This window comes from Staurois parvus, unplaced genomic scaffold, assembly GCF_062004578.1.
Source record: "Staurois parvus isolate SC_StPar_1 unplaced genomic scaffold, SC_StPar_1.0 ptg000166l, whole genome shotgun sequence".
NCBI classification, from domain to species: Eukaryota; Metazoa; Chordata; class Amphibia; order Anura; family Ranidae; genus Staurois; species Staurois parvus.
In genome coordinates, this window is record NW_028317962.1 from 6,386,579 (window position 1) to 6,398,563 (window position 11,985).

The following is an 11,985-nucleotide window of genomic DNA, read 5'->3' on the forward strand; positions in this document are numbered from 1 at the left end:
AGGTACCAGGGGCATCTCATGGGGTCCCCTACTGACCCCGGCCCTCGGGCAGTGCCCGAGTGTTCGAATGGTCAGGTCGCCCCTGGTCACTACTTTACTGGCGTTCTCAATGACCCTTTTGGCAGGAATGCAAGTCATTCCTCAATGTCAACCCATGAAGATACAGTACATACTGTATATTTAAGCTGTCTCTGCTGATTTTTTTGCAAAGTAACCCTTTCATGTCCCATTGGAGGTTTCCTGCAACTGAATGTATTCTCTCTTGATAAGAGGAGATTAAGGGGGATATGCTCACCATGTATAATACATCAGTGGTTCATATAGTGAACTCGGTGTGGAGTTATTCACCCTGAGGTCATCACAGAGGACAAGGGGGCACTCTTTACGTCTGGAGGAAAAGATACTTAATCTCTAAACATGAAAAGGTTTCTTCACAGTGAGAGCTGTGAAAATATGGAATAGACTCCCTCAAGAGTTGGTTCTGGCCAGCTCAGTGGATTGCTTTAAAAAAGGCCTGGATTCTTTCTTGGATACACAGAATATAACTGGATATTAACATTTATAGGTAAAGTTGATCCAGGGAATATCCGATTTCCTCTTGGGGGATCAGGAAGGAATTTTTTCCCCTGCAGGAGCAAATGCTTCATGCTTTGCTGGGTTTTTTGCCTTCCTCTGGACCAACTGTGGGTATAGGATTATAACTTTTTTTTTTTTTTTTTTTTAATGGTTGAACTGAATGGATTTTGTCTTTTTTCAGCCAGACTAACTGTGTAACTATATAAGAGCTATTACAGTCACCTCTAAGGTGGCTCATGTTATCTTCTTTTCCTCTGTTCCAGTGAAGCAGCCTTCATCATAATCTTCAGCATTTGATACTTCCAGACGTCTTGGATCCCTGTGTTGCATTTCCAGGAGTGTTGGATGTCTGTGTTCCTAATTGGGGTTCAATCCACTTGTAAGCTGGTGCAGTCTGTAGTCTACACTGTAGGTGGCGCTCAACCACAGCAGCAATGCAGGTTGGAGAGGAAGTTTAGAAAATCTGGGTTTCTCTATGGTTTCCTCAGTCACACGGGACAGTGATTCGATTAGATGCTCATGTCTTATTTGACTCTGGTGGCCATCTTGGGTCAGGCAGAGTCTATTTAAAAGAGAAATATGGACTTGTAAAAACATAAACATTTATGCTCACCTAGGTGATCGATGCTGCATTTGTCCCGAGCTGGCTCTGCACTGAGAACCCGAGCGATCAAACACTGCTGATCGCTCAGTTCTCCCCTCCACTCTGAGAAGAGAGCCATGACTGTCAGTCTCCAGCACTCTCCTCTGCGCTGGGCTGTGGAGGGTGAGGGAGGGGCTAGCTCAGGCTCTTGATCGCTGTGAGGCTGAGCCAGGAGCCGGTCCAGGTTTCCGGGTGGATCTCGACCAAATGGTCAGAATCTTTTCAGAGCCTAGACTGACCTTGTGACATCAGCCCACAGCTGGCTTTAGCCCACTGTCAGCTGAAAATAGGTCACAGCGTTGCAGAATGAGCTGCACTCCTGTAATCCATAGAAGTATAGCCAAAAAAGCTTTGACCCTACTCCTCCTTTAAGACTCTGACGTGGCAAGTGTCGGGACAGGATCCTCATCTGCCAGGGACAGTGCTAGCAATAGGAAAAGGTTCCAGTGGAGTAGGGAGAGAGCAGGGACTACATCTACCTTCTCAAGAAGCTTCCACTTTGGGTCAGACTGGCCAGGCAGCACTCCGCTCTTCGTGGCAGATTCTTTTGGCATCCTTGAGCCTTCAAACCTCTGTCTCTCTGTTGCACTGTCATAAGTGGTACTGGATGGGTAAGCCTTCCCACCAGTAGGGTTGTACTGCTGAACTTCTTTTATAATGCATCATTTATTGCAAAAGGGGACTGCCTGCCACACCACACTACCCCTACCCAACATGCTGATCCCTACAGAATGTCAGTACAGGACACAGCAGTGATGTAGGGTTTGAAGGATGGAGCCACATCATGTGGCGAGGAACATGTTCTGTCCCCACATGAAGGCAAATGAAGGTATAACTGATAATGGCTGTGTAACTTCCTACCTTCGTATCCAAGCAGTGGAGCAGACTGGTCCGGCAGATGCTCAGGTTAGACGGATCCAAACATATACACGGGAATGAAATCAGCGTGGGTTTATTTGGTCCAAATACAGCGACAAGCAGTGATACAATACTGTAATGTAGTAGAGGTATTGATGCTGTCCTGTGATAGCTTTCCTGAGGCTAACTGCTGGTCAAAAACTGATGCCTTCACAAGCCCAGGGTATTGAATGTCCTGTCACACAGCTATAAAGCACATAAAATGGCTGCAGGAAGTGGCCAGAACCAAGGCTTGCCTAAAACCACGCCCAGCAGAGAAAAAACTTTACTAGCAAGAACAGAGGCATGCAGCATGCAAATTCTGGCCAGCAGATGGCAGCAACAGATCAAGACATAGAAACAAACATGGTGAAATAAGAATTGGTGATACAATGCACAGTTAAATAACAATTATGAGAAGAACAGCACAGAACACAGGCATCCCACACTACATGAACTGCCAAATGCTGAAGATTCTGATGAAGGTCAGAATGGGCCACTGGAGACATGGGCCTCTGAAGAGGTGAGAGTATAATACTCTATAGTCACAGACAGGAAACAAAATTTCAAACTTCTAACCCCATTCTGTCCAAAACTAAAAAAAAAAAGATTTTGTTTAGACTTTCACTTAGAGCTTCTTTACACCAGCCTGCAGGGTATAAGGAGCACCTTAGTGTGTATTGTGTAAGGGCGGTGAGTTACGATGGACGCATTGTTACAATGCATAGTATTCTTTACTCTTTTTTTTAAGTGTCATTTAATTTAACAACATGGCACTTCATTCAACTCTCTGCATTTCAACATATTGTGACATACTGCAGTGACATCCAATGCCGTGCATTGCTTTCTTAAAAATGTAGACATGCTGCATCTTTATGCATAGTACTGCAACGCACCTCAACGCTGTATTATGGTGACAACAGGGCACACAGAAATACTGTTGTTTTTTTTATGTGCCCTTGCATTGAACGCGTGTTGATCTACACAAAGATATGGTGTGTACGGTTCTTCAGCCTGGGTTCACATATATACAGTGTGGTATATCGCATGTGATTCGCACAGGAACCGCACTGCATTCCTGTGCAAATCACATGCGATTTGTGTGCGGTGTGATTGGTGCCATACATTTTGTATGGCTCTAATCGCACCTCATCCGCATCAAAATGGTGCAGGACCCTTTTTTCGGTCCACACTAGAATCGGATCGCATGGGTATTCACACCTATGTGATCCGATTCCGCACATCACACTGCGTTTTGAGGACCGCGTTCGGGGTGTTGTTAACTTAACATACACACCTGCAGCGGTTTGCATGAACGGGGTGCGATTCTGATGTGGTGCGGAATTCACACAGAAAACACTGCGAGTTCCGCACCGCATCAGTGTGAACCAGGGCTAAAGGATGCAGAGTTGTACAAAAGTAATAGAAATGTTACATATTACAGCTTGCCATGCATCAGATGCAGTGGCTGTATTCGTTTTTCATTTTTCAAGCTAAGAACATTTAGGGGTCGTTCATACATGCAGCTTTTAATGTCACCCCTCTGGCAAGTAATCTGCAGTGGATCACTTTTCAGAAGGCATTTGACAGGTGGTAAGAAGACAATATGTCACCTCCTTACTGGTTCTTTTGACCCTCAAAATTCTGACGCACTGTACCACAACCACGATCCTTGCACATGATTACAGGGCCTGTTGCGTCAAGTCTACATTCACTTGAATAGGTTATATTTGGTGGTGGTACTGCCTGTTGAATGTGGCATAACATTTCATATTTGATGCAGCTGTGATGCATGTGTACAGCCCTGAGTGGCTGCATTTCTGTGTTTAGATGGGTCGGTCTGCTATAAAACTGACTCCACTGCCTGCTTTTGCTGCATGCATAAATGAGCACTTATAGTGAGTACAGAAACTATGTGTTGATCTTTCCACAAATCAAACTCCATTTTCACTTCCTGAGATCTAAACTGATATCTTGAACAATATAGTCAGCCTTCCCAGCTATCTTCTGTGAACTACAAAATAACACCCCATTATGTAATGGAGCTAAGGAAAGGTGTGTGTTTGAAATCCAAAACAGTAGAGCAGCTCAGGGTGACAACACTGCTTGCCTATAAATACAGTAAGCCAGCGTTGTCACCCTAAGACAGGAAGTGAGTTACTGGGAGAATCACCAGGTAAAAATTCACGACAAAAAGCCTGAAGAATAACAGAACTCATCCAAGAACTGGTAAGCTGCAATATATTACTTTTTTGGGTTTAGATACACTTTAAAGGTATATAAGGCCATGTTCACACTTGGGTGTTAAAGTCTTACTAAACCCAGGACCCTGCATTCACTATATCTGGTCTCCCACAGTACACAGAACATGAGAATGCAATTATTTTAGTAAATACAAACCGCTAAATACCTTTTCTCATCAGCAGTATATAGCAGTCTTGTGACCAGGGGCAGACTGACCATTTGGAAAATCAGGCACTGCCCGAGGGCCCGGGGTCAGTAGGGGGCCCCATGAGATGCCCCTAGTACCTTTTTCATAGGCTTTTTTGAGTTTGGGCAAGGACACAGGGGACCCATGATCCCCTATTGCCCGTGGGCCCCATGAGTTGTCAGTCCGCCCCTGTTTGTGACTTCTATCAGTGTCCAGCTGAGCACTGTTTAAAGCTTGTAGGACGAGTTTTCATTCTCCTCTCCCTATGAGACCCCTGACCTCTGTCTGGACAGTGCTGATTGGTACTGTGCTGATCACATGCACCCTCCCAAGAAAAAGAAAAAAACTCTCTAGCAATACACACCAAACTGAGCATATGTTTTATCAGCAAATGGATTGGGGACTGTGGAAGAAGGAGAGGATCAGAGAAGACAGGATTAGACACCCTTTTTACACAATAAAGAGGACCCCTTACGTTCCACAGTGAGTATAACAAGCATGCTTTACTACATATACAGACTGAGTTAACTGTTGTGGGTTTAGTAATGCTTTAAAGCATGGGTGTCAAACTGGCTGCCCTCCAGCTGTTGCCAAACTACAAGTCCCATGAGTCATTGCAAGATTGACAGTTACAAGCATGACTCCCAAAGGCCGAAGCATGATGGGACTTGTAGTTTCACAACAGCTAAAGGGCCGCCAGTTTGACATCCCTGCTTTAAAGAATCACAGGCAGGATCGGCACAACTTTACTCACAATTCCAAATTGCGGCACAACAAGTAACACATGTTTGAGTGCATGTCAGCCCAAACAAGGTGCAATTTTGGCATGATTGTCACGTGACAAAACAAGTGTGTAAAATCACTCCTGAATCAGGGCCAATATTTGGCCCCTGAGCTTCTTCCATACGAAAAATGGTGCATAGGGCAGCCCATTCAAGTAACTGGGCTGCCCTATGTGCGACAAGTGGAAAACTATGTGCAAAACCGTTTTCCCGCTAAGCGATATGTGAATGAAGTCCAAGCTAATTTACATTTTTAACTACATTGATCAAAAATATTACACAATTATTATCTGTTGTCCACTTTTGACCTTATTGTGAACCAGCGAAATCTATTATTCCCGAACATTTGACCAAAATATGTATAGAGAGTTGGAATAAACACTGCCTACGCGGAGAATGCAGAAAATGAACAATACAGACATAAAACTGCGCAGAATGACGCTTTATTTATGTCATTGCTACTATTATTATATAAAGCAACGTTTTTCAAACTTTCAGCCGGAGCCGAGGAATTCTGAGCGCCATTGTTGGTTTATTTTCAGCACTGATAGACATGTGGCAGCTGCACCCCGCTGTGAAGAGTAATCAAAGGAATCACACTTAGTAAAATATTTGTTTGTTGTCACCTAATTTTGGTAAACAGATGTGATTTACTGTGTTGTGGTAAATGTGTGGATATTAAAATGAGACAGATGTAGACACTCTCCTAGAGGGTGAAAACAGATGTTGAAGGAGGCGGGGGGACGCATGAGAGACGCGGAGAGAACTGCAATGAAGACCCGCTGACAGTTGGTTTCAGGTAATGATCAAAGTACATGGGTGTCTGCCAAGAGACCAATTGCTGTCTGTAATTTTTTTTGTACTGCCAAAAAGAATGATGGACTGTCAGCTGACAACTTCAATGTTTGTACTGCCAAAAAGAATGATGGGCTGTCAGCTGACAATGTTAGCCGATGGGTCATGCATGACCCACAAGGAGCTAGATAGAAATAAAAGTGTGTGTAAACCCTCACCTTGTAAAACAACCCATTCAGTATAAAACAGAAATAAAAGGCAAAACATTTGCGTATAGATATAAAAAACAATATAAATAACATTTTTCCCTGTTATTTAAGTTATTGCACTCCCTCTAAGCTCCTTGTGCAGCTGAGAACAGATAGCTGGGGAGGAGAAACAGCAGTACACTCAACCTCTCAGTGAATGGCCATGCAAGGGGGACATGTGAATAGAAGTCTGATCATTGGAGGAGAGCAGCCTGAGTACGAAGCACAGCTAGAGAACTGACCTTGCTGTGCTTTCATGCCTAGTGTGGTCAGTTTTTAATAGGAAAGCAGAGGGATTGGCAAGATCACCAGGGATTTCGCACAAAGGAAGCAATACAAACAAGATACTTTTTCATACAAGTACATGGTACAGCAGGCACCAGGGGCGGACTGACCATTTGGAAACACGGGCACTGCCTGAGGCCCCGGGGTCAGTAGGGGGCCCCATGAGATGCCCCTGGTACCTTTTTCATAGGCTTTTTTGAGTTTGGGCAAGGACACAGGGGCTCCATGATCCCCTATTGCCCGGGGCCCCATGAGTTGTCAGTCCGCCCCTGACAGGCACATATCAGTAATATGAAATGTTTGTTTTGCATACCCTTAAAACCCTAAAACAAAAATGCACCATAACAATCCCACAATGTGGTGGCTGCATTCATTTTATTTTTATACCTAAAGGGTTACTAAACCCATAGCATTCACTATATCTGATCTCCCACAGTACACAGAGCATGGAAATGCAATTATTTTAGTAAATATAAACTGCTAAATACATTTTCTCATCAGCAGTATATAGCAGTCTTGTGACTTCTATCAGTGTCCAGCAGAACACTGGTTAAAGCCTGTAAGAGGGGTTTTCATTCTCCCCTGATGAGGCTACATAACCACTGACCTTCTGTCTGGACAGTGCTGGTTGGCCCTGTGCGGATCATATGCACTCTCCCAAGAAAAAAAAAAAGCTCTCTAGCAGTACACACTAAACTGAGCATTTGCGGCTTGCCTCCAAGGCTCTGGATTAACTCTTTAGGTTCCACAGTGAGTATAACAAGCCTGCTTTACTGCATATACAGACTGATTTTACTGTTGTGGGTTTAGTAAAATTTTAAAGTGCTTTTAAAGTAAAACTTTTTTTACCCAAATGTACCCATTGTATTAAAGTAAAAAAGCCCCGCTACCTGTTCTACCGACCCCCATCCCTAAATACTTACTTGGCTCCATGTCACCATTCCAGTGCTGTCCCGGCTCTGTCTGTTTCCTCTTTACCATCTGTGCCCCATTAGGGAGATTTACATTCACTTTCTATCCCTTAGCCAAAATAGGAAATGAGAGGAAATCCCTACAATATGAGGGAATCCCATGTTGTCACCAGAACTAGTGTCCCCATTGGAAGATTTCCCATCTTCCTGTCCTGGTGATAACCCAAAATTTAGGATTTTCTTTCCCTTTCCGTAACAGTAAAGAGAACAAGCAGAGGAGTAAATGTTCCTAACAGCGGCACAGACAGCAATGAAAACCTGACAGGTGCTGTAATTCCTTTCCTTTCAATATGAAACAAAAACTAGTTTCGCCTTTAGTTATACTTTAAAGGAAATTGAAAAATAACAGACTTACTGGGCAGATCATCAGGTGAAAATAAAGGGGGGGAAAGCCTAGAAAAGGTTTACCTATACTATTAATCTATTACCATGAGAAATGCTCAGGACCAAAAATACATGCCTTCTCTTTTGTCATACCCATAGGCTCATCTGACAGGTGTATTCTTTATACTACATGCAAATGCATTTCTAGTAGATGTCCCAGACGTCAACACGCTGCCCGAGAATAAACATGTATGAGTTATTGTGTGTTGAAAAGTCAGGCGTGTCTGAGTCTGGGCTGACAAAGGTTGGGGAATTTGTAGATAAGGATGGGTTCTCGCAGAAAATGTATGCAGAATATGTTAGTCTAGGTTTACACCTATGCGTTTTCCGCTGTTTTCTGCGTATTGCAGAAACGCACAGCAGTGCATTTAACATGATTTCCTATGGGATGGGTCCACATCTCCGCGTTTTCACCCGGTGCGTTTTTTGGAAAGTGTCAGGGACTTTTTTAAACACTGAACGTTGCGTTTTTGGTTCTATAGACTTCAATGGTGACACTGCAACAAGTTAAAAAAATGCAAAACATGTCAAAAACGCATGTGCACAAACTCAAAGTGTACCGCAGAAACGGATCAAACACAAACTGCATAGGTGTGAACCGAGCCTTACTGATGTGCATTAATCCTTGTTAACACCTGTGATTTGGCGGCAACAATGTACGACAAAAGAAATCCCATTATTGTCTATGGGGCCTGTTCACAACTACGCTACTTGCTTCTGCAAGGCTTGGGATAAGGCACAGGTGCTCCTTTCAGTGTATTTTGGCTCCATAGACTTCAACAGGAATGCATATAAAATGCATGAAAAATGCATCAGAAATGTCTTTAAATAAAAAAAAATACTTTCCAGCAGCCAGCAACAACAGACAATAGACCTCTCCCTCAACAGTAGATCCCCACACCAACAATAGATCCCCTTCAGTGACAATGGATCCCCCAGCATCCAGCAACAATAGATCCTCCATCATACCCCAGCACCCCATGCCATTACATACATTCAGTGCTGGAGGTGCTGGGACTGCATTCCCCTGCGTTCCCGCTGCAAATAAATAAAAGCCCTGGGTGTACCAATCTGTATACCTGTGTGAAGGGGCAGTCTTCACCCACACAGGATGCACAAGTGTTCTGTGCAGGCAGCCTTTTACATGAATGACAGGCAGCCAGCTACATGGACCTGCATGGATCTCCACGTACATCCTCGAGTATACTGTTCATCTGTGTGGTGGTCTGTTGCACCGATCAAAGCACAGACAATGGGGCTGCCCTATGTATGACAAACATTGTAAAGTATCTCCTGCACTTCTTTGAGCTTTGCCCTTTGCATGTTTGGCCACACTTTTGTCCCTTTTCTTTTGAAAATCATACGTCTGCTTGATGCATTTGGAGTGACATTATTAATGAATTGCTCCGCAAGCTCCTATTTTGATGAATGGTCATTTCCACTCTTCAGCAGTCAATCTAACAATCAACTTCTGTTAAACAGGAACATTGGATATCTTTTGTCTATCGGTGGCTGCAGCCAATAGGCTCTGGATGCTGATCAGTGTATTCTGACATAGGAGGAGTCCCACTGTCAGAATACAATAGTACAGAGTGGAGGATTCTTCCATCCACCTGTTTGTATGGATGGGGGAATCCTTTTGGGGTTTTTTTGTGATCAGCCCTCTGATTGATGTAAAAAATGACTCATCTATGACCAGTCTTAATCATTCCCAGATCCTTTGTAAATCATGCTGGCACTTGTAGTTCTACAACACCTAGTAAAGTCAATCTAAAGGCACCCAAACGTAATCAGATCTGGCTTTACAATAATCAGATCTGGCTGTACAATAATCAGATCTGGCTGTACAATAATCAGATCTGGCTGTGCAATTTAGCTGTGTCAATTGGCTGGACCATAACAGAATTATTCATACAGAATTCCTTTGTTAACCTGTCTAAAGGATCTGGATGCCTAGTGCTGAAGCCAAACCCCTAGATTGTATTGGAGTCGAGAAGAGTTGTCATGTGACCACATATACTTGTAGATCCCATCCGTCATTGTACAACTACATCTACAATTTCAACTTCACATTATCAGATCTTAATCATTCCCAGATCCTTTGTAAATCCTGCTGGCACTTGTAGTTCTACAACACCTAGTAAGGTAAAGTCAATCTAAAGGCGCCCAAACATAATCAGATCTGGCTGTGCAATTTAACTGTGTCAATTGGCTGGACTATTACAGGATTATTCATACAGAATTCCTTTGTTAACCTGTCTAAAGGATCTGGATGTCTAGTGCTCAAGCCAAACCCCTAAATTGTATTGGAGACGAGGGGAGCTGTCATGTGACCACACATATAATTGTAGATTCCACCCGTCATTGTACAACCACATCTACAATTTCAACTTCACATCATCAGATCAGATGTATATAAACCAAGAGAGCTGGGTTTTTTTTTTATAGAACAAGATAATTTTATTTAAAAAAAAAAATTTGAAATATATATATATATAGGGTATGAGCACCTATCATGTACTGTAAGCTGTAAACATGGAGTCTTGCATCATCCTGCTATCATGCAAATACAATTGGCACATGAACTGCCATCCCTACATCCTAGCGTAACACAATAATGCAGCAGGACAATACAAAAAGTCTAATGGAAAATCACACTGTCATAATAAATGTATCATATAATGGAATTAAATCAAGCCATACACTTAAACTGTCAAGCATCTACTTAAATACTATATAATAAAACTTTTCACTTCTCAATGGATAGGTTTAGTAATGTTAACCATATTCCCAATACATTTTATGGGAACAAGCACATCTCATAACAAAAATTAAGCTGTCACAGTACAAGGAAAAAATAGCATTTAACAATAAAAGTGATATTACAGATAAATAGACTTCAGTGCATTAATTATTTAACTGTCTGTAAAACACATCATGAAATAATGGTGCAGCTAATATATATATTTAAACCTGACTCGCAAGCTACAAGAGAATGTGTTACATTTCCTATACTGCTTTGATGTTTGAAATAGATTGCTAGCTCACAGCTTCAATTCATTCTGCCTGGCACTGCGTTGGGTACCACAGATGAGTGAACACCTACCCCAGTCAGATGACCTGGACTCTGCTGACTCCTAGCTCTATGAGATGTTTAATAGTTCTTCAAACCTACTAGAAAGGACCAATCGTCAAGGCAGGGGTGTTGCTCTCTTCTCAGAGTTTAAGTGTCTGAGACCCCTGTAATCCCCTTATCCTTTGCCCATCCCCTTTCTGCATTTAATTCTTCTCTTAAGACTTCTGTAAATCACATCTGCCTATTTAAAGACTTCCTTCATCCCATCTCTCAGCAGCTCACAAAATTTCCAGGAAAGCACCCTGACCAAATGCTGTCCCGTATTTCACTGTCTGACGTAGAGAAATGTAAAATATCATACGCTAGGCCTGTCATAGCTAGAGGGTCCTTGTCATGTCATTTGAAACCATAAAAGTTACTTTTCATATTAGCTTTGCACTATTCATTTTTTTTTATTTCTATACAGGATTTATATAGTGCCAACAGTTTGCGCAGCTCTGAAGGGAGACAGTACAGTTTCAATGCAATTAAAGACAAGAGTGTTAGGAGGCCTGACGTTATTCAATTTGAAGATATTGTCAGCAATTACATTTTTTTTTTTAAAGGCTCATTCACACTAAAGACGGCCATAAGATGCATTGATTCTCGGCCAGATTAGCAGGGACCAGTCGAGATTCGATCTATGTATGGGCAGGTTGGTTGTACTGAAGTCGATCCATCAATCGGCTAGCCTGTTGGATCTTTTTCATGCAACCACTGCCAGCGGTTATAGCCGCCAGCAGTGATCATTGTGTTCTGCTGGTGGAGAAGACTTCCCACCAGCAGAACACAATAGCGCTGTAGGAGGATTTTCCCCAACACTGACTGTGTTGATGGGGAAATCGAGCAACTTTCTTT

General features: G+C 42.7%; 1 protein-coding gene across 1 annotated transcript in view; it reads right to left on the minus strand.

Annotated features, from left to right (window-relative positions):
• LOC149462811 (tenascin-N-like) overlaps positions 1–11,265 on the minus strand; it is a 101,564-nt gene extending 90,299 nt beyond the window's left edge. Inside the window, exon 1 of the mRNA XM_089676337.1 lies at positions 11,119–11,265. The gene's annotated coding sequence lies outside the window, so the exon portion shown is untranslated. The remainder of the gene's footprint in view (positions 1–11,118) is intronic.
• Between the last annotated feature and the right edge of the window lie 720 nt (positions 11,266–11,985).